At 44.7% G+C, this 18,625-nt stretch overlaps 1 pseudogene; it reads left to right on the plus strand.

The window, feature by feature from the left end:
- The first annotated feature begins 56 nt into the window (after positions 1–56).
- On the plus strand, positions 57–16,993 carry LOC111967382 (bifunctional heparan sulfate N-deacetylase/N-sulfotransferase 1-like; annotated as a pseudogene).
- Positions 16,994–18,625: the final 1,632 nt, after the last annotated feature.

Here is an 18,625-nt window from a genome sequence, read left to right on the forward strand (position 1 = left end):
TCTCCTGCTCTGATTCCCCCTCTTCTTCCCTCCTCCCCTGGCGTGCAGTGCCCCCCGCCCCCCAGGACGGAGACCCCCACATCTCTCTGCCATGGTGACATAATCAGCAACACAGCATGTGGGAGAACCAATATGGTGAAACCATCTCATTTCTATCCCCAGTAGCTGCTCAAGCTGCTGCTGCTGCTATTACTGCTATAGCTGTGGATTACTAACCAGAAGACTGGAAAAAAACAACACTGACTTTGGACAAATGTATTTCTGCTAAGCCTACCCTAGGCTAGCTACACTATCCTGTCCTACCCTACCCTACCAACAAGCCCGTTTTGGTCAGTAGTTCAGTCAGGTCAGGTGTTGTGCGTGACGATGCTGGGATGTGTGTCCCGCCTGCGTCGGCTGGTCCGTCTTGTCCGCCACCTCCCTCTCCAGACCCTCTGCTCCTCCTCTTCCTCTTCTGCACCGTCAGCGTCTTCGTCTCCGCGTACTTCCTGTACGGCGCGAAACAGGAGCTCGAGCACTCAGGAGGGGGCGGTGGCTGGTGGCGAGGTGGCGTCGGCCGTCTACGATGACCTCCGGGTGAGCCGTCGCGCCTGCTCCCAGTGCGGGCGTGTTGGGGGACCCGGGGGCGAAGGAGGGGTGAGGACAGACCCTGTGGTGCTGGTGTTTGTAGAGAGCCAGTACTCTCAGCTGGGCCAGGATATCGTGGCCATCCTTGAGTCGGGAACGTTTCCGGTACCGGGGACGGAGATCTCTCCCGGTAAAAGGGGACATGCCCACGTTAACTGATAAGGAGCACGACGCTTCACGCTGGTCATCTATGAGAACATCCTGAAGTACGTCAACCTGGACGCCTGGAACAGAGAGCTGCTGGAACAAGTACTGTGGTGGAATACGGAGTGGGCATACATCGGCTTCTTTAAGGTTAGTACTTTTGTCCTTTGGTCTGGAGTCCAAATTGGAACTTTTTGGTTCAAACCGCCGTGTCTTTATGAGACGTGGTGTGGGTGAATGGATGATCTCCATATGTGTATTTCCCACCGTAAAGCATTGAGGAGGAGGTGTTATGGTGTGGAGGTGCTTTGCTGGTGACACTGTCTGTGATTTTAAATTCAAGGCACACTTAACCAGCGTGGCTACCACAGCATTCTGCAGTGATACGCCATCCCATCTGGTTTGGGCTTAGTGGGACTATCATTTGTTTTTCAACAGGACAATGACCCAACACACCACCAGGCTGTGTAAGGGCTATTTTACCAACAAGGAGTGTGATGGAGTGCTGCATCAGATGACCTGGCCTCCACAATCCCCCGACCTCAACCAAATTGAGACGGTTTGAGATGAGTCAGACCGCAGAGTGAAGGAAAAGCAGCCAGCTCAGTATATGTGTTCACTATTATTCTACAATTAAGAAAATAAAGAAAAACCTTTGAATGAGTAGATGTCTTTTGACCGGTAGTGTAGCTTATAAATTAATGACATATACCCATTGAGTCTTGAAGAATATAACTTCTAAATGCCTCGTGAGGTTAGCTCGACTGTTGTACCCCATCAGAACCCAAAATATAAGCTTGTTTACAAAATAAGTGTAAACATGTTTAAAACTTTAATTTTAATGATGTCGATGGTTCTTGCATCCATATCTCTTCTGGCCCATCCCACAGTTTTTTTTGTTGCCAAAACAGAGGTGGCGTGATGCTTTGTTATTGTTTCATTTAAGGGTTCTAGCTTTAAGGTTAGTACTATGTCTTCCAGGTCAGAAACACCCTACTGAGTTTCTCTCTATCTCCACCTCTACATCTGTCTGTCAGTCCATCTCTCTTCATTCCTCTTTCCTCCCTAAGGGAATAGATATCACTGACATCCTCAGGGTGAGAAAGACTTGTCTTTCTCTCTTTCTCTCTCGTCTCCTCTCTTCTCGCTGTGTCTCATGCTCTCTCTCTCTCTCTCGCTTTTTCTTCCTCTTCTCCTCGCTGTGTCCTCATGCTCTCTCTCTCGCTGTGTCTCATGCTCTCTCTCTCGCTGTGTCTCATGCTCTCTCTCTCGCTGTGTCTCATGCTCTCCTCTCGCTGTGTCTCATGCTCTCTCTCTGCTGTTGTCTCATGCTCTCTCTCGCTGTGTCTCATTGCTCTCTCTCTCGCTGTGTCTCATCCTCTCTCTCGCTGTGTCTCATGCCTCTCTCTCGCTGTGTCTCATGCTCTCTCTCTCGCTGTGTCTCATGCTCTCTCTCTCGCATCAGTCGCGGTGTCTCATGCACTCTCTCTGTGTGTCTCATGCTCTCTCTCTCTCGCTGTGTCTCATGCTCTCTCTCCGCTGTGTCCTCATGCTCCTCTCTCTCGCTGTGTCTCATGCTCTCTCTCTCGCTGTGTCTCGCTCTCTCTCTCTCGCTGTGTCTCATGCTCTCTTCTCTCTGCTGTGTCTCATGCTCTCTCTTGCTGGTCTCATGCTCTCTCTCTCTCGCTGTGTCTCATGCTCTCTCTCGCTTTTTCTTCCTCTTCCTCTCTCTGTCTCTCTTTTCTCTTGCGTGCTGCGTCTCTCTCTCCTCTCCTTCTTCCTCTCTCTCTCTGCTCTCTCTTCTCTCTGTCTCTCTCACTGAGAGATTCAATTAATTTGCTTTATTGGCAGCGTAACAATGTACATATTGCCAAAGCTTATTTTGGATATTTACAATATGAAAATAATAAGAATCCAAATTGTCAACGGGACAACAGTAACAACTCGATACCATCTACTGCATCTTGCCTATGCCGTTCTGTACCATCATCATTCATATATCTTTATGTACATATTCTTTATTCCTTTACACTTGTGTGTGTATAAGGTAGTAGTTGTGGAATTGTTAGGTTAGATTACTCGTTGGTTATTACTGTATTGTCGGACCTAGAACCAGAAGCATTTTGCTACACTTGCATTAACATCTGCTAACCATGTGTATGTGACAAATACAATTGATTTGATTTGAACAATAACAAAGGGTCCAAAATAACCATACATTGAACAATAAGCATACAGTAGAGGACATGTGCAGGTTGATTGGTCTGTCAGACACTGTCCCTCATCTTATGGCAGGCTCTCTCTCTCTGTGCTCATGTGCTCTCACTCTCGCTCCTCTCGTCTCTCTCATTCTCAGCTCTCTCGCTTCTCTCTTCTTCCTCTCTTCTCTCTCTCCTCCTCTCCCACTCTCTCTCTCTCCTCACTCATCTCACTCCCTCACTCATCTCATCACTCATCCTCACTCTCACTCCTCATCATCACTTCCTCTCTCATCTCTCTTCACTTCCTCTCTCTATTCCTCTATTTAGTAATGCCCAGTAGAGCCTGGTAACCAAAGGAAAGTTTGCAGGTCTTGTGAAAGAGCAGAGGTAGAGGGAGGAGTGGTAGGTGGGTAAGCATGAATACCTGGTCAATCTAGTGGGGTTTGGGATCAGTCTATCAGGGAGAGAAAGTGACATGGGGAGAGAATTAATCTCAATGACATCATCAATGTTGAACAGGAATATGTCTCATACTTCTGCATTGGGGGAAAGTTGCTTTAATATTTGTTTTGTGTGTGGGAACATCCTCAGTGTGTGTGGGTGAGTGTTAACGTAATAACATTGTTTTCGTAGACGCCCACACAGCAGAGAGCGAGAGAGAGAGAGGGAGAGCATCCATAGGATGTAATGAATTGAATTACCACCCTTCAGCTCTATAGAATGTATTTCATAGTCAAGCTTATTCAATATGATGACACTTGGAAATGCATTCCACAGAGCTAGAAGGATTTTCTATTCCACATGATTGGAAGTTTTGTCCATTCAATGCAACAGATTTCTATCGACAATGATCGATGAACTCTCTGTTCCTTCTTGATGATGTAATTGACCTCCCTCCTGTAGGCCAATGAGAACAGCCTGCTGAGCGCCCAGCTCAAAGGCTTCCCCCTCTTCCTCCACTCCAACCTGGGCCTGAAAGACTGCACGGTCAACTCCAAGTCCCCCCTCCTCTTCATCACGCGCTCCGGCCAACCCCTCCCCGGCCCCCTCCCCGGTGATGACTGGACCGTCTTCCAGTCCAACCACTCCACCTACGAGCCCGTCCTCCTGGCCAAGACCCAGTCCGCAGAGAGTGTCTCCTCGCTGGGTACGACGGCCGCACTGCTTCCCTCCGTGGTGCAGGACCTGGGGCTCCATGATGGGATCCAGAGGGTTCTGTTTGGGAACAACCTCAACTTCTGGCTGCACAAGCTGGTGTTTGTGGACGCGGTGGGCTTCCTGACGGGAAAGAGGCTCTCTCTCTCCCTGGAGCGACACCTACTGGTCGATATAGATGACATCTTTGTTGGGAAGGAGGGCACGAGGATGAAGGTGGATGATGTTAAGGTGATATATACTTTTAAAAAAGAAATGTCAATTTCCAATGTTTCCATCTCTGAGATCTTGTAATTATGCTGCATTATATGTTTGTAATTAAGCATTATTAGGCAGGTACAGYGCATTCAGAAAGTATTCAGACCCACATTKTGTTACGTTACAGCCTTATTCTAAAATGYATTACATTTATTTTTTCCCTCAGCAATCTACGTACAATACCCCAAAATAGGTTTTTAGAMATTTTTGCAAATGTATAAAACATTTAAAACTTATATCACATTTACATAAGTATTCAGACATTTGTTGAAGCATCTTTGGCAGCGATTACAGCCTCGAGTCTTCTTGGGTATGACGCTACAAGCTTAGCACACCTGTATTTGGGGAGTTTCTCCCACTCTTCTCTGCAGATCCTCTCAAGCTCTGTCAGGTTGGATGGGGAGCGTTGCTGCACAGCTATTTTCAGGTCTCTCCAGAGATGTTCGATCGGGTTCAAGTCCGGGCTCTGGCTGGGCCACTCAAGCACATTCAGAGACTTGTCCCGAAGCCACTCCTGCGCTGTCTTGGCTGTGTGCTTAGGGTCGTTGTCCTGTTGGAAGGTGAACCTTAGACCCTGTCCGAGGCACTCTGGAACAGGTTTTCATCAAGGATCTCAGTTCTTTTCCTCAATCCTGACTAGTCTCCCTACCGCTGAAAAACATCTCCACAGCATGATGCTGGCACCACCATGCTTCACCATAGGGATGGTGCCAGGTTTCCTCCAGACGCTTAACATTCAAGCCAAAGAGTTCAATCTTGGTTTCATCAGACCAGAGAATCTTGCTTCTCCTGGTCTGAGAGTCCTTTAGGTGCCCTTTGGCAAACTCCAAGTGGGCTGTCATGTGCCTTTTACTGAGTGGCTTCCGTCTGGCCACTCTACCATAAAGGCTTGATTGGKGGAGTGCTGCAGATGATTGTCCTTCTGGAAGGTTCTTTCATTTCCACAGAGGATCTCTGTTATTATCKGGTTCTTGGCCACCTCCCTGACCAGGCCCTTCTCCTCCGATTGCTCAGTTTGGCCGGGCGGCCAGCTCTAGGAAGAGTCTTGGTGGTTCCAAACGTCTATAATTTAAGAACGATGGAGGCCACTATGTTCTTGGGGACCTTCAATGCTGCAGAAATGTTTTGGTGCCCTTCTCCAGATCTGTGCCTCGAGACAATCCTGTTTCGAAGCTCTATGGACAATTCCTTCGACATCATGGCTTGGTTTTTGCTGTGACCTTCACTGTCAACTGTGGGACCTTATATAGACAGGTGTGTGCCTTTCCAAATCATGTCCAATCAATTGAAGTTATCACAGGTATTGCTTTTATATATTTCTTTGCAAAATTGGCTAAAAACCTGTTTTCACTTTGTTGTTATGGGGTATTGTGTGTAGATTGATGGATTTTTTGTATATATTTTTTATATTTTTAGAACAAGGCTGTAAAGTAACAATGTGGAGGAAGGGGTCTGAATACTTTCCGAAGACACCGTAAGTGGGTTGGTACAGCACATGAAAGGCATCTTGCCGCTCCTAGTATTATATTAAACCTATTCTCACCCTTCACCCCCTCTCTCTCTGTATTCATCTCAGTAGGCTCCTCAGAGTTGACAGGCTTCAGCGTTCCGATAGGGCGACACACTCTCTCAAGAACCATATCCCTTCATATTTCAACACTGAATAGGACTTTTTTTGGTTGTCTGTGTTGTTCTGCATCCCTCATCAGAGTTGTACCTCCTCCCATGTGCAGGGGTAGAACATTAGAATACCAGGACTATGTCAAGGCTTCCTTCATCTCTTGGCATCTGAACAGTGAGGTTATGGAAGGAACCTGACAAGGCAGGAAAGACAGAGGGAGACTGGGAGAAAGAGAGAGATGAAGCGTGGATTCATATACAGAGAATAATTAAACAAACTCAAATCAGAGGAGAGAGATCTCAAGCGGAATGGAGGAGAGAATAGAGGCCACCGGGGGTTGATGAGGATGTGAACGGGGAGAGAGTTACAGACCAACAAGATGAGCTGTGTGTGTTGCCTTGCTTACCCCCCCCCCCCCCCCCCCCTCCCTGTGTCAGGCCCTGTTGGAGACCCAGAGAGAGCTGCGTGACCATTTACCCAACTTCACCTTCAACCTGGGCTATTCAGGGAAGTTCTTCCATGCAGGTAAGACAGGCGGGTGCCTGCGGTATGAAACTCACACCAGCATTAATGAACACACTTCACAGGTTCTTATGGGATTGCATTAACAAATCCAAGCAGTATACGTATTGCTTTTATAACTTGAGGACATACACCACACTCCACTGTTCATCAAACAAACGTTTTTCTCCCCTTTCCTTCTCTTCATTCTTTCGCTGCTACTCTCCTGCTCCGTCCGGTCCTCTACCTGTCCTCCCTCTGCACACCTCCCATCCTCTTACCTTTTCTCCTCTCCTCCCTCTCMTTTTGTGTCCAGGGTCAGATGAGGAGGACCTGGGGGATGACCTGCTCCTCTCCTACGTCAAGGAGTTCTGGTGGTTCCCCCACATGTGGAGCCACATGCAGCCCCACCTCTTCCACAACCAGTCAGTGCTAGCTGAACAGATGCTGCTCAACAAGAGGTTCGCTATGGTGAGTCACTGTCTGTCTGGGGGCTAGCAGTGGGATGCTAACAGTTAGCCCACATCACTGTGTTGCTCCTCATTAGAAATGCTGACGTTAGCCTAATCTCGGTTAACCCAGAACTAAAGTCTTGCATAATTGGTCAGATGTTCAATTAAGTTCTGGGTCCATACTTGTTAACTTCTCTAGGGTATGTGGGACGGTAGCGTCCCACCTCGTCAACAGCCAGTGAAACTGCAGGGCGCCAAATTCAAAACAACAGAAATCCCATAATTTAAATTCCTCAAACATACATGTATTTTACACCATTTTAAAGCTACTTGTTGTAAATCCAGCCAAAGTGTCCGATTTCAAAAAGGTTTTACGACGAAAGCACACCAAACGATTATGTTAGGTATGAGCCAAGTCACAGAAAAAGACAGACATTTTTCCAGCCAAAGAGAGCAGTAACAAAAAGCAGAAATAGAGATAAAATTAATCACTAACCTTTGATGATCTTCATCAGATGACACTCATAGGACTTCATGTTACCCAATACATGTATGTTTTGTTCGGTAAAGTTCATATTTATATAAAAAAAATCTGAGTTTAGACGGGACGCTACTGTCTCACTTGGCAAAAAGCCTGAGAAAATGCAGAGCCCCAAATTAAAATTAATTACTATGAAAATTACTATAAAATCAAACTTTCATTAAATCACACATGAAAGATACCAAATTAAAGCTACCCTGGTTGTGAATCCAGCCAACATGTCAGAAGTGAAATAGGCTTTTCGGCGAAAGCATACGATGCTATTATCTGAGTATAGCACAATAGTAAACAAAGAGAGAAGCATATTCCAACCCTGCAGGCGCGACACAAAACACGGAAATAAAAATATAATTCATGCCTTACCTTTGACGAGCTTCTGTTGTTGGCACTCCAATATGTCCCATAAACATCACAAATKGTCCCTTTGTTCGATTAATTCCGTCGATATATATCCAAAATGTCCATTTATTTGGCGCGTTTGATCCAGAAAAACACAGGTTCCAACTTGCTCAAACGTGACGACAAAATATCTCAAAGGTTACCTGTAAACTTTGCCCAAAAATGTCTAACTACTTTTGTAATACAACTTCAGGTATTTTTTTACGTTAATAATCGATCTGTGTTCAATACAGGATTAAAACGAAATGTAGCATGCCTTCTGGACATGCGCTTCAATCAAACAGGACATCTGGAGTGACTCGACTTCAAGATGGCCGTTTTTCTTCATTACACAAAGGAATAACCTCAACCTATTTCTCAGGACTGTTGACATCCAGTGGAAGCCGTAGTAATTGCAAGCAATTCGCTTAGAAATCTGGTTTCCCAATGAAAACTCATTGAAAAGACAGTGACCTCAAAAAAAAAAAAGAATCTGAATGATTTGTCCTCGGGGTTTTGCCTGCTAAATAAGTTTTGTTATACTCACAGACCTGATTCAAACAGTTTTAGAAACTTCAGTGTTTTCTATCCAAATATACTAATAATATGCATATCTTATCTCCTGGGGATGAGTAGCTGGCAGTTGAATTTGGGTATGCTTTTCATCCAAACGTGAAAATGCTGCCCCCTACCCTAGAGAAGTTAAGAGAAGAGCTAGAACGTGGATCAGAACTGGAGCGAAGAGCTCCACCCTCTCTCTTTGTATGTTACGGGCTGAATGTCCCCTCTCCTTCTGAAATTCTAACGATGCTAACACCTCTGAAATGATGACTTGTCTAAAGCACCAGAACTAATGCTGCTCTTTATCTCACACATCCATGACAGATGACATTTATGTGCTGTGTTGGGCTAGCCTTAGCATTGCTAATGAGGAGCAATACAGTGAGGGCTTGTGCTGAATGAGAGAAATCACTTGGTCATGAGTTATGTGTGTGTCAGGTCGTATCAGTCTGACTCCTGGCTGTGATTTTAATTATGATTCCTTCTTCCTCCCTCCCTACCTCCTATCTGTCTCTCTCCTCCCCCCATACACCCCTCTTCTGCCTCCCCCTCCCTCTCTTTCCAGGAGCACGGTATCCCCACTAACATGGGCTATGCGGTGGCACCCCACCACTCTGGGGTGTACCCGGTCCACCTGCAGCTGTACGATGCCTGGAAGAAGGTATGGGGCATCAGGGTGACCAGCACAGAGGAGTACCCCCACCTCAAACCTGCCCGCTTCAGACGAGGATTCATACACAGCGGTATCAGCGTGAGTCACCCTACTGACGGTTACTCTATTCAATTCAATTCAAGGGGCTTTATTGACATGGGAAACRTATGTTAACATTGCCAAAGCAAGTGAAGTAAATAATAAACAAAAGTGAAATAAACAATACAAATTGACTGTAAACATTACACGCACAGAAGTTCCACTCTCTCCGTCTCTGGGTTTGTTCTGTCTTCCTTTGCAGATCTGAAGTTACAGAATAGGTGTAAACAATTCACCACCTTCATAACTCTATTACCCCACCTATCTCACCACCTTCATAACTCTATTACCCCACCTATCTCACCACCTTCATAACTCTATTACCGCCATATCTACCACCTTCTAACTCTATTAAGAGGAGAAAAAAAAAAAAAATAAATAAAAAATAAAAAAAACATAAGAAAGAAAAAAATAAAATAAGATCCCACTAATCTACACCTTCATAACTCTATTACTCCACTATCTCACCACCTTCATAACTCTATTACCCAAACCTATCTGCACCATCTCTCCTTTCCTGTCCCCTTGAGATGGAAATTTTATCGTATGGTCACCGTGGCAAACAGATGGCCTTAGGAATGGCCAGCCTCATTATGCCTTGTGGTCAATCGAGTGGTGTGAGGAATCCCTCTACAGCAGTAAGGTGATTAGTGGAGCTGTAGCTATCGCGCAACCACTCTGACTGCCCCAAACACTACCAACCTCTACTTGGCTTATATTGACTCAGTAGCGTGAGCCCCAAACCCTACCAAACCATCTGATGGCCCCAACACTACCAACGCACGTTGATGGCCCAGCAAACCTACAACCGCACTCTGACTGGCCCCCAAACACTACCAACACTCTGCTGGCCACAAAACACTACCAACCATTGACTGGCCCAAACACTAACCAACCACTCTGACTGGGTCCCAAACTACTATCAAACCACCGCTGACTGACCCTAGACATTACTAAGCGCACTCTGACTGCGCCCAAGACCACTACCAACTACTCTACGGCTCTCGCAAACACTACCATTGCCTCTCCCTCGTGGCTTCCCCAACCACCCTGACTGGCCCCCAGACACTACCAACCACCCTGACTGGCCCCTAGACACTACCAACCACCCTGACTGGCCCCCAGACACTACCTCTTGGATATGCCTTTAACAATGCAACAACAACATCAACAACAGAGAGACTTTTCCCTCCACAACATAAACCCTGACGGCACACCACCAACACACAAGTTCATCTTCTTAAAAACACTATCTGAAACCCCAGTAGTACACTATGTTGTGCTGCCAGTAGGTTTTCCTCTCGTGCTGTCTGTCGGCATCTCTCTCTTCCTGTAGATGATTGATWTTCAGATCCCCAGACTCTCTCTAGCTGCATGTGTATTTTAATGAATTCCATATAGGCTTCTCCAAATGATAATAATAATATGAAGATTATTGTAAGCAAAAGTGTTGATATTGCCTGGGGTTTGGAATGTTTTGCATTGAATAGACCAGTGGCGCTGGTGTGTGCGCGTGCATGCTTGTGTGTGTCATTGACTTATAAGTGTGTGTGTGTCATTGACGTGTGTGTTTGTTTGTTTGCAGGTCTTGCCCAGGCAGACGTGTGGCCTGTTCACGCACACCATCTTCTATAAGGAGTACCCAGGCAGTCCCAACGAACTGGACAAACTCATTAACGGAGGAGAGCTGTTCCTCACTGTTCTACTCAACCCTGTGAGTTAACACACACTATACATCCAATCACTGCTGGCCACTCCCACTATCAGAGTGAATTTAAGTTTACCTTTCTCTCTCTCTCTCTCTCTCTCTCGCTCTCTCTCTCCTCCAGATCAGTATCTTCATGACCCACCTGTCTAACTACGGTAACGACCGGCTGGGCCTGTACACCTTTAAGAGCCTGGTGGCCTTCCTGCAAACCTGGACCAACCTGCGGCTGCAGACCCTGCCTCCCATCCAGCTGGCCCAGAGATACTTCAGCCTCTTCCCTAACGAGAGAGACCCACTCTGGCAGGTCAGTCTGTGGGACAGAGAGAGACTGGCTGGAACTGGATGTGTCTATTGACGAATACTGGGATGTGATAACTATCTCGGGGAATCGACTACAAGTGGAAAAATCATGTTAGGTTGTATTTTGAGCGGAACATCCTTTTAACCTGAATGTACACAGCTTAGTCTCATTTAGAAAGGCCTTTAACATGAGTCCTGGGTGGATCCTTGTCCTGTAGACCACAATCTGCTGCCAAGTATTGTATTTGTGTTCAAAGGGCATCTCCATTGACCGTTCCAATGCAGCCGCACRTCCTCAGGATGTTGTATGTATTTGTTCAGGGTTCATTAATCCTTAAGAGTCTATTGACGCACCCATGCGTCAATCTAACATAATTTAAAAAGCCCCTTCAAAATCCGTCAGTTTAAGCTTTTTTTCACCGCATCTGCCAATGTTGGCCTTCTGCATCTGTGGTGGAAGGTGGCCGAGCTACAGCATTTTGTCAGACCAGGAGACATCCCGATAATCGGTCTTCTCATGAAAACGTCCGTAGCGTCCGGTTGGACAAACTAATATGACCCCTCTATGGAAAGGGGAGACTCCCGAACACGATGGTGTTCTCCGTTTTGCTCTACAACCCCCACAAGTGTCAGGGGACTCATTTGAAGGTAACCCATACAAACGAATGGAAGAATGGACGTAGTTTTGTGTCCCAAAAAATAAGGGGTTAAATATGTGTTCAAAAAACTAAAATATTTCCTGAGCTTTCATGTCTCTTCAAAACCTTATTCCTTATGATTTATTTTTTGACTGTCTGTTTTGCCATTTATGAATGTGTTATTCAATGCGTTTCTATGGGCTATAGTAGTAAATAGAAACATTTTATACCTAAAGATGTGCTAAAATTCTAAATAAAATTGCTAAATTATCCATGGTATGACCATCTTAAAACAATTTCATATGTTAGCTTAGTACCCAAGCCCCCCCAACGGCATAGACTTTTAGTGGTTAAACAACTGGATACATGTAAGAATGACKAAGGACTCATAAACCCTGGTCCTACAGGATCCCTGCGAGGACAAAAGGCACAAGGACATCTGGTCAAAGGAGAAGACATGCGACCGTTTCCCCAAGCTGCTTGTCATTGGGCCTCAGAAGACAGGTGAGAGATGGAACACCAGATCCACCTAGTGGACATCACTAGCCATGACTCTCAGTCCACAATCTCACCTCTGCTCGCTCCCCATYCCAAATGGCACCCTATTCCCTGTATAATGCACTACTCTTGACCAGAGCCATACCCTGGTCAAAAGTAGTGCATTATATAGGGAATAGGGTACCATTTGGGACGGAGCCTTGATTTCACCTCACTTGTGATTCACTTCCCTTCCTCATATGTAATTATCGCAGTGAGGAGTAGTTAGAGCTGACAGGTATCTGCTCTGGCCTGTGGGAGGTTTCTGAGACTTTGGTCTGCAGAGGAGGTGTTGTTGTCTCAGAGTTACACATTCTCAGTACAGAACATAATTACGGGAACTGGCCTGTCACACATGACCGACTGACACTCTCTCCTCCGCAGAGAAAGCAGAAGGCGGTTTATGAGAAACACTCACCAACACTAATGGGAACAGGACACTAACGAGACGATTTATTTGATCATTCATTGTCATGGCTGCTGCAAGGTGCTTCAAAGTCGATGTTTTAATGCTTCAAAATATATACTCTCTCTCCACTGTCTCTCTCTCTCCGTCTCTCTCGCTCCCCGCTTCATCCCCCTTCCCTCCMTCTCTCTGTCTCCCTCTCCATCCCTCTCTCTCCCAGGTTCTACAGCCCTCTATCTGTTTCTGGGAATGCACCCTGACCTGACCAGTAACTACCCCAACAAGGAGACCTTTGAGGAGATCCAGTTCTTCAACGGACACAACTACCACAGAGGCATCGACTGGTACGACTACCACAGAGAAAGAGCTCTGGGACGTATTCATRAAGGGTCTCAGAGTAGGAGTGTTGATCTAGGATTATTCCTTATGATCTAAAAATACAAAAGTGTACCCTTATAACCTTATATTTTTCTTGGGGGGGGGGACTAACTCAGTATACAGTACTTTAAATGAGAGTCTGCTAAATTACTCAAATGTAAATGTAAATCACTAAAATCAAATCGAAACTGTTTAGACATTATAACGAACCTACATTCTGGACCTTGTTGAAGACCGCATGTGGCACCCAGGGCCAAATTAGTTTGACACCCTTGGTCTAGAGACTTTCCATTAAACATGCTTTCTAGTCCAGGGGTTGGCTTCTGTCAGTGTTCTGTTAGTGTATAGTTTAGTTAGTGTATCTGTTTTGTCTTTTGGTGAACACACAGGTACATGGAGTACTTCCCCCTGCCCTCCAACACCAGCTCAGACTACTACTTTGAGAAAAGTGCCAACTATTTTGACTCTGAGGTGGCAGCGGAGCGGGCGGCTGCTCTCTTGCCTAAATCCAAGATCATCACCATCCTCATCAACCCAGCTGACCGCGCTTACTCCTGGTACCAGGTTGGTTTATAACTCCTTATAACTGTTGTATATAATACATAATTACTACTCATGGTACCAGGTCTGTACGATACATAACTATTCCTCAGTATGACTGTCATGTTATAATCCTACGTCATGTTATAATCCTTCGTCATGTTATAATCCTACGTCATGTTATAATCCTACGTCATGATATAATCCTACGTCATGTTATAATCCTACGTCATGTTCTAATCCTACAGCACCAGCGCGCTCATGACGACCCAGTGGCTCTGAAATACTCCTTCCATGATGTCATCGTGGCTACCCATGATGCCCCGGTGAGATTGCGTGTACTCCAGAACCGGTGCTTGGTGCCGGGCTGGTACGCCATCCACCTGGAGAGATGGCTCAACCACTACCACTCCAGTCAGGTCCTGGTTCTGGACGGGCAGCAGCTGAAGACTGAGCCGGCCTCAGTCATGGACAGGATCCAGAGGTTTTTAGGCCTGGTCAACACAGTCAACTACCACAGGATCCTAGCGTGAGTCACTTCACAAACACAGAGCAGATAACTTCCCTAGCCACTTACCTCCATATGGCAATACGGGCTTAGATGTATTGTAACCACAAGCATTTTAAAATGCAATTTGTCCTGTGCATTTTAAACTGAGGCTCCCATATTAAGATGTAATGTGTTTTCTCCAGGTTTGACCCCAACAAAGGCTTCTGGTGTCARCTGCTGGAGGGAGGGAAGACCAAGTGTCTGGGAAAGAGCAAGGGGCGGAGGTACCCTGACATGAACCCAGAGGTAAGAGTTGTCATTTGCCAATGCAAGTTGTTCACTGATATTTGTTCATTAAGATTCATGTTTGTTAATTGAATCCTGGCTGTGTCTGTAATGATAATTCTATCTCTTTCTCCCTCTCTCTCCCTACCTCACTCCAATCCATTTTCTCTCTCTCTCTCTCTCTCTCTCTCTCTCTCTCTCTCTCTCTCACTCCTATCCCTTTTTCTCTCCCTCTCTCTCTCYCTCTCACTACCATCCCTTTCTCTCTCTCTCTCCATCCCCCAGTCCCAGTTGTTCCTCAGGGAGCACTACAGGGATCAAAACATAGCATTATCTAAGCTGCTGTACAGGATGGGCCAGCCCCTGCCCAGCTGGCTCCGAGAGGAACTGGTCCATACCAGGTAGCAGGGGAAGGGGGACAGCTCAGCGGACTGTACCACAGCTTAACCACCCCCCATATGGAGGAGTATGATATGAATCCCCTGGAGGATCCATAGGGGGATAAGAAAGGGGTGTGTTCTGATGAAAGCCTCTCCTTCTGTATGTGCTCTTCATAAGAGGGAAGAACAGTGAGGAAGGGAGAGCAGGGATGGTGACCTGTGGGCGGTGAGTCTACAATGGCTCATAACCTAGGCCCTAAGTGCACTCCTCTCTCTCCCTAAGTTGTACCTCCCCATGAAACACCACCACCCTTACTTGGTACATTCTACAAAGAGACTCCCCACAAGACTGTGCCTCCTCTTACAGAGGTGGACCGGTGTGAAGGCACCGGTACAGATAGGATGGGATGGAGAGGAGGGTGTGGTCAACCCTCATCCCCTCTTTCTTTGACTATCCCTTGCATTCCTCACATGGACTTGGACCTTACTCTTGAGAGGAACAGGAGGATGAAGAGGAAGAGTGAGTCTTGGCTAGCCTGCACAGTACCAGTCATTTAAGGCTGGGTGAGGTGAAAAARGGGCAGATATTACACTAGAGCAGAGATCAATTAGTACTTGAATGAATGCCATTAGTTGAAAATGCCTGTGGTTTCTATCTAAAAACCATAGGGGGGTGGTATGATGTATATTGACTCAGGCTACAGGTGTGATGTGGTCTTATTCACTAGGCCTTTAGACACTAGACATKAACACATTTACCAGTGCCATGACAGAATCTTCACCACTACATGGCCTATTGACGGTTCTTATTTTTTAAGATTGTGATTTGGAGACATGTTATTGTAAAAGGTGACCAGAAACACATTTTGCTTGGTTTCTGTTTCAGATGGGTTTGCATACACAGCACAGGAAGTGTCAGGCAGACAGCACACATTGAAAGCACAATATGCAAAGTATTGGTACATCTCATAAATAGACTTTACAGATACACACATATTCTAATTTATCAGGTTGTCTGAAAGCTCAGTCATAACACAGATATTACAGTATGTGAAGTCGGTCCCACTTTAAACAAAGTACAACTTATGAAGGCTTTATATAGTATACATAAAGGCTTCATAGGCACTACAAAAATGCTTCACAAATCATCTATAATCATATTTCATACTCTAAATGGTGTATAAAAGGTGACAACACTTCCCACTGTAGGATGAATTTTCAAATGTGACATAACACACTGTATGCTTATACACCATTCATAGTGTCATACGCTAATTTTGAAGCATTTATGTAGTGCTTATGAAGCCTTTATGTATGCGTTTTCATGCGTTTATAAGTTGTACTTTATTTAAAGTGGGACCGTGAAGTCTGACATAAGCTAAGTTTAAATGCACTCAAGTCCATCAGTCATCTGCAGTGTGAGGATTCTTTTTTATAAATCCTTATTTTGAATGTTCTATTTCATTTGTTTTAGCAGTTGTTCATAGTATTTCTGAGTTGCATCAGGGAGAATCTAAAACATGAACATCTGACATAGTCAGTATGGCCCAAGTTATAGTAGTAGTTGTAACTCAGACATTAGTCACATGGTACTACCACTGCAAGCATACATAACAAAAAGCTGCTCTTACTGCAATACTTTTGTACAACGTTGTTCAGACGTAATAACAACGCACATGCTGTTCGTTTGTTTCTTTCCTGACTCTGTAATCTAATGTTATAGACATCAATTATTGAATGTGATTGAGGTGAAACTCTCAGCCCCCTCTCATAATGCAACGAAAGAGGTATTCAGTGGGACAGAATCATCCAGGTAGTATTGAATTGTCACTACTATGGATCATAATATAGTGCCATCTGCTGAAGTCCCGACTGATCTCTTTCATCCTATCTGTTCATACGAACGTTCCTCCCCTCTTATTCCTTCTCTCAACTACCCCCACACTGCCAATTGTTGTACAGAGCTCCTTGATTTCTTTATTTAAAGTATTATTGACATGATAATAACACAATAACAGCAATGATGGTACTAATCTCCCCGGACTGTACGATAAAGACTTGTAATTGTTGTCAATAATTTTTACAGTGTAACTAATATTGTCAGTGCTTTTTAATTAGCAAATAAAACCACTTGATTTTTATATTTTTCAGAAATGTTCTTGTCTTTCCCCACTGAGACCCCAGTCTGTGTCTGAATGTTTGATGCACMAGTGTTTTCAAAGAAGTACGATATCATTTGGAAAGGAGAAGCAGATTACACCTCAAACCTGAGATGAAGATCACAGTCTCTCATGAGGGCATGAGAGAATGTCTCACTCGGGACGGAGAGGTTTTACTATATTTTTACAGGGAATAATGGTTTCAGTTGAATAGTACCGGTGTTATGTTTTCAGTTTGTAGTTAGGTATTAGATCAGTACAGACTATAGGTCWTCAAGGSTCCACCCGAACACAAATAATTTTCCCTCAGGTCCGAGTCAGATCCTGTTTGTCATCTGGTCTCGGGTTCTATGTAACTACAGCTGATAGACCCAAATGGACCCGACCACRGCTCTGCATAGCCTATATCATATAGATTTTACGCTAATAAGGTGAATTTATTGACTTATAGAAGGCTTAGCCAACATATAAAGAGATATTCATTAACCAAAAGAGCAACTTTGCTGATAAACATCATTATTTTATCACTTTGGTCCAATCGGGTCTGACCTAGAGTCTAGCCCATTTGGTTTTGGGTCTGATTGTTCTCTGGTCCAATCGGGTCTGACCTAGAGTCTAGCCAATTTGGGTTCGGGTCTGATTGTCCTCTGGTYCAATCGGGTCTGACCTAGAGTCTAGCCAATTTGGGTTCGGGTCTGATTGTTCTCTGGTCCGTTCAGGTCTGGGTCCCCCAACTTTTTGGACCCATGAAGACCTCTAGTACAAACATCAACCTCCAGGGTTCAAACTGTCCATAAGAGTCCAAACTGGGTTCAAACGGTCTTTGAGAGTAAATGAGTACTGTATTGATTACTTTCTGACCTTACGGCATGATCTGATTCCTTTTGATTGCATCTTCTGTGGATTTTATTTTTCAGCACTTTTCTCATCACCGCTACMACAATGGAAAATCCCCAACATTCACTGTAGAATAAGTGGAATTCTGATCCACACTTCTATGGAATGACTGATTGGTTTACAGACTTAAATGAAAGCTTTCAAGGCATCCAATGAGTATAGAACTTTGGCAGGGTTGTCTCTAGGGGGAAAGGTTTCAAACATCTTRCATCATTATCAACTGTAAGACCATAAATGTCCACTAACTTGTGTTATTACCATACTGTAGCTTCAAAAGTATTTGTATCCTATTCACACTATTTCAAAATAGAATAAAGGRCAAAAAACATATATATTTTTTCTATTTATATTTTATTACTGTTTGAAAACAAGAAAAGCAAAATATTGCAATGGTGCAAACCTCTGTCCATAAGTATTCTATCTATTATTTGATAAAAAATGAATGCATGTTATGGTTACTGGCCCAGCATAGGTACAGGGCTGGATAATACCTGGATTGTTGTTTAACCTTAGGACTCCATTTCTGAATGAATTAAGATCTTAAGAATTAATGCATTTCCTTAAAAACCATSAAATGGGATGTTGATTTTCAAATGTAAAATCTGAGGGATTTTCTATTTACTTTCTATCTACTATTTTTCATTCATGAGAAGTTGAACTCTACTTTCTTTTCATCGCTTCAGATTTGTCTGCCTATATCAACAAGTGATGCAGTGC

This window comes from Salvelinus sp. IW2-2015, linkage group LG8 (genome assembly GCF_002910315.2).
Source record: "Salvelinus sp. IW2-2015 linkage group LG8, ASM291031v2, whole genome shotgun sequence".
NCBI classification, from domain to species: Eukaryota; Metazoa; Chordata; class Actinopteri; order Salmoniformes; family Salmonidae; genus Salvelinus; species Salvelinus sp. IW2-2015.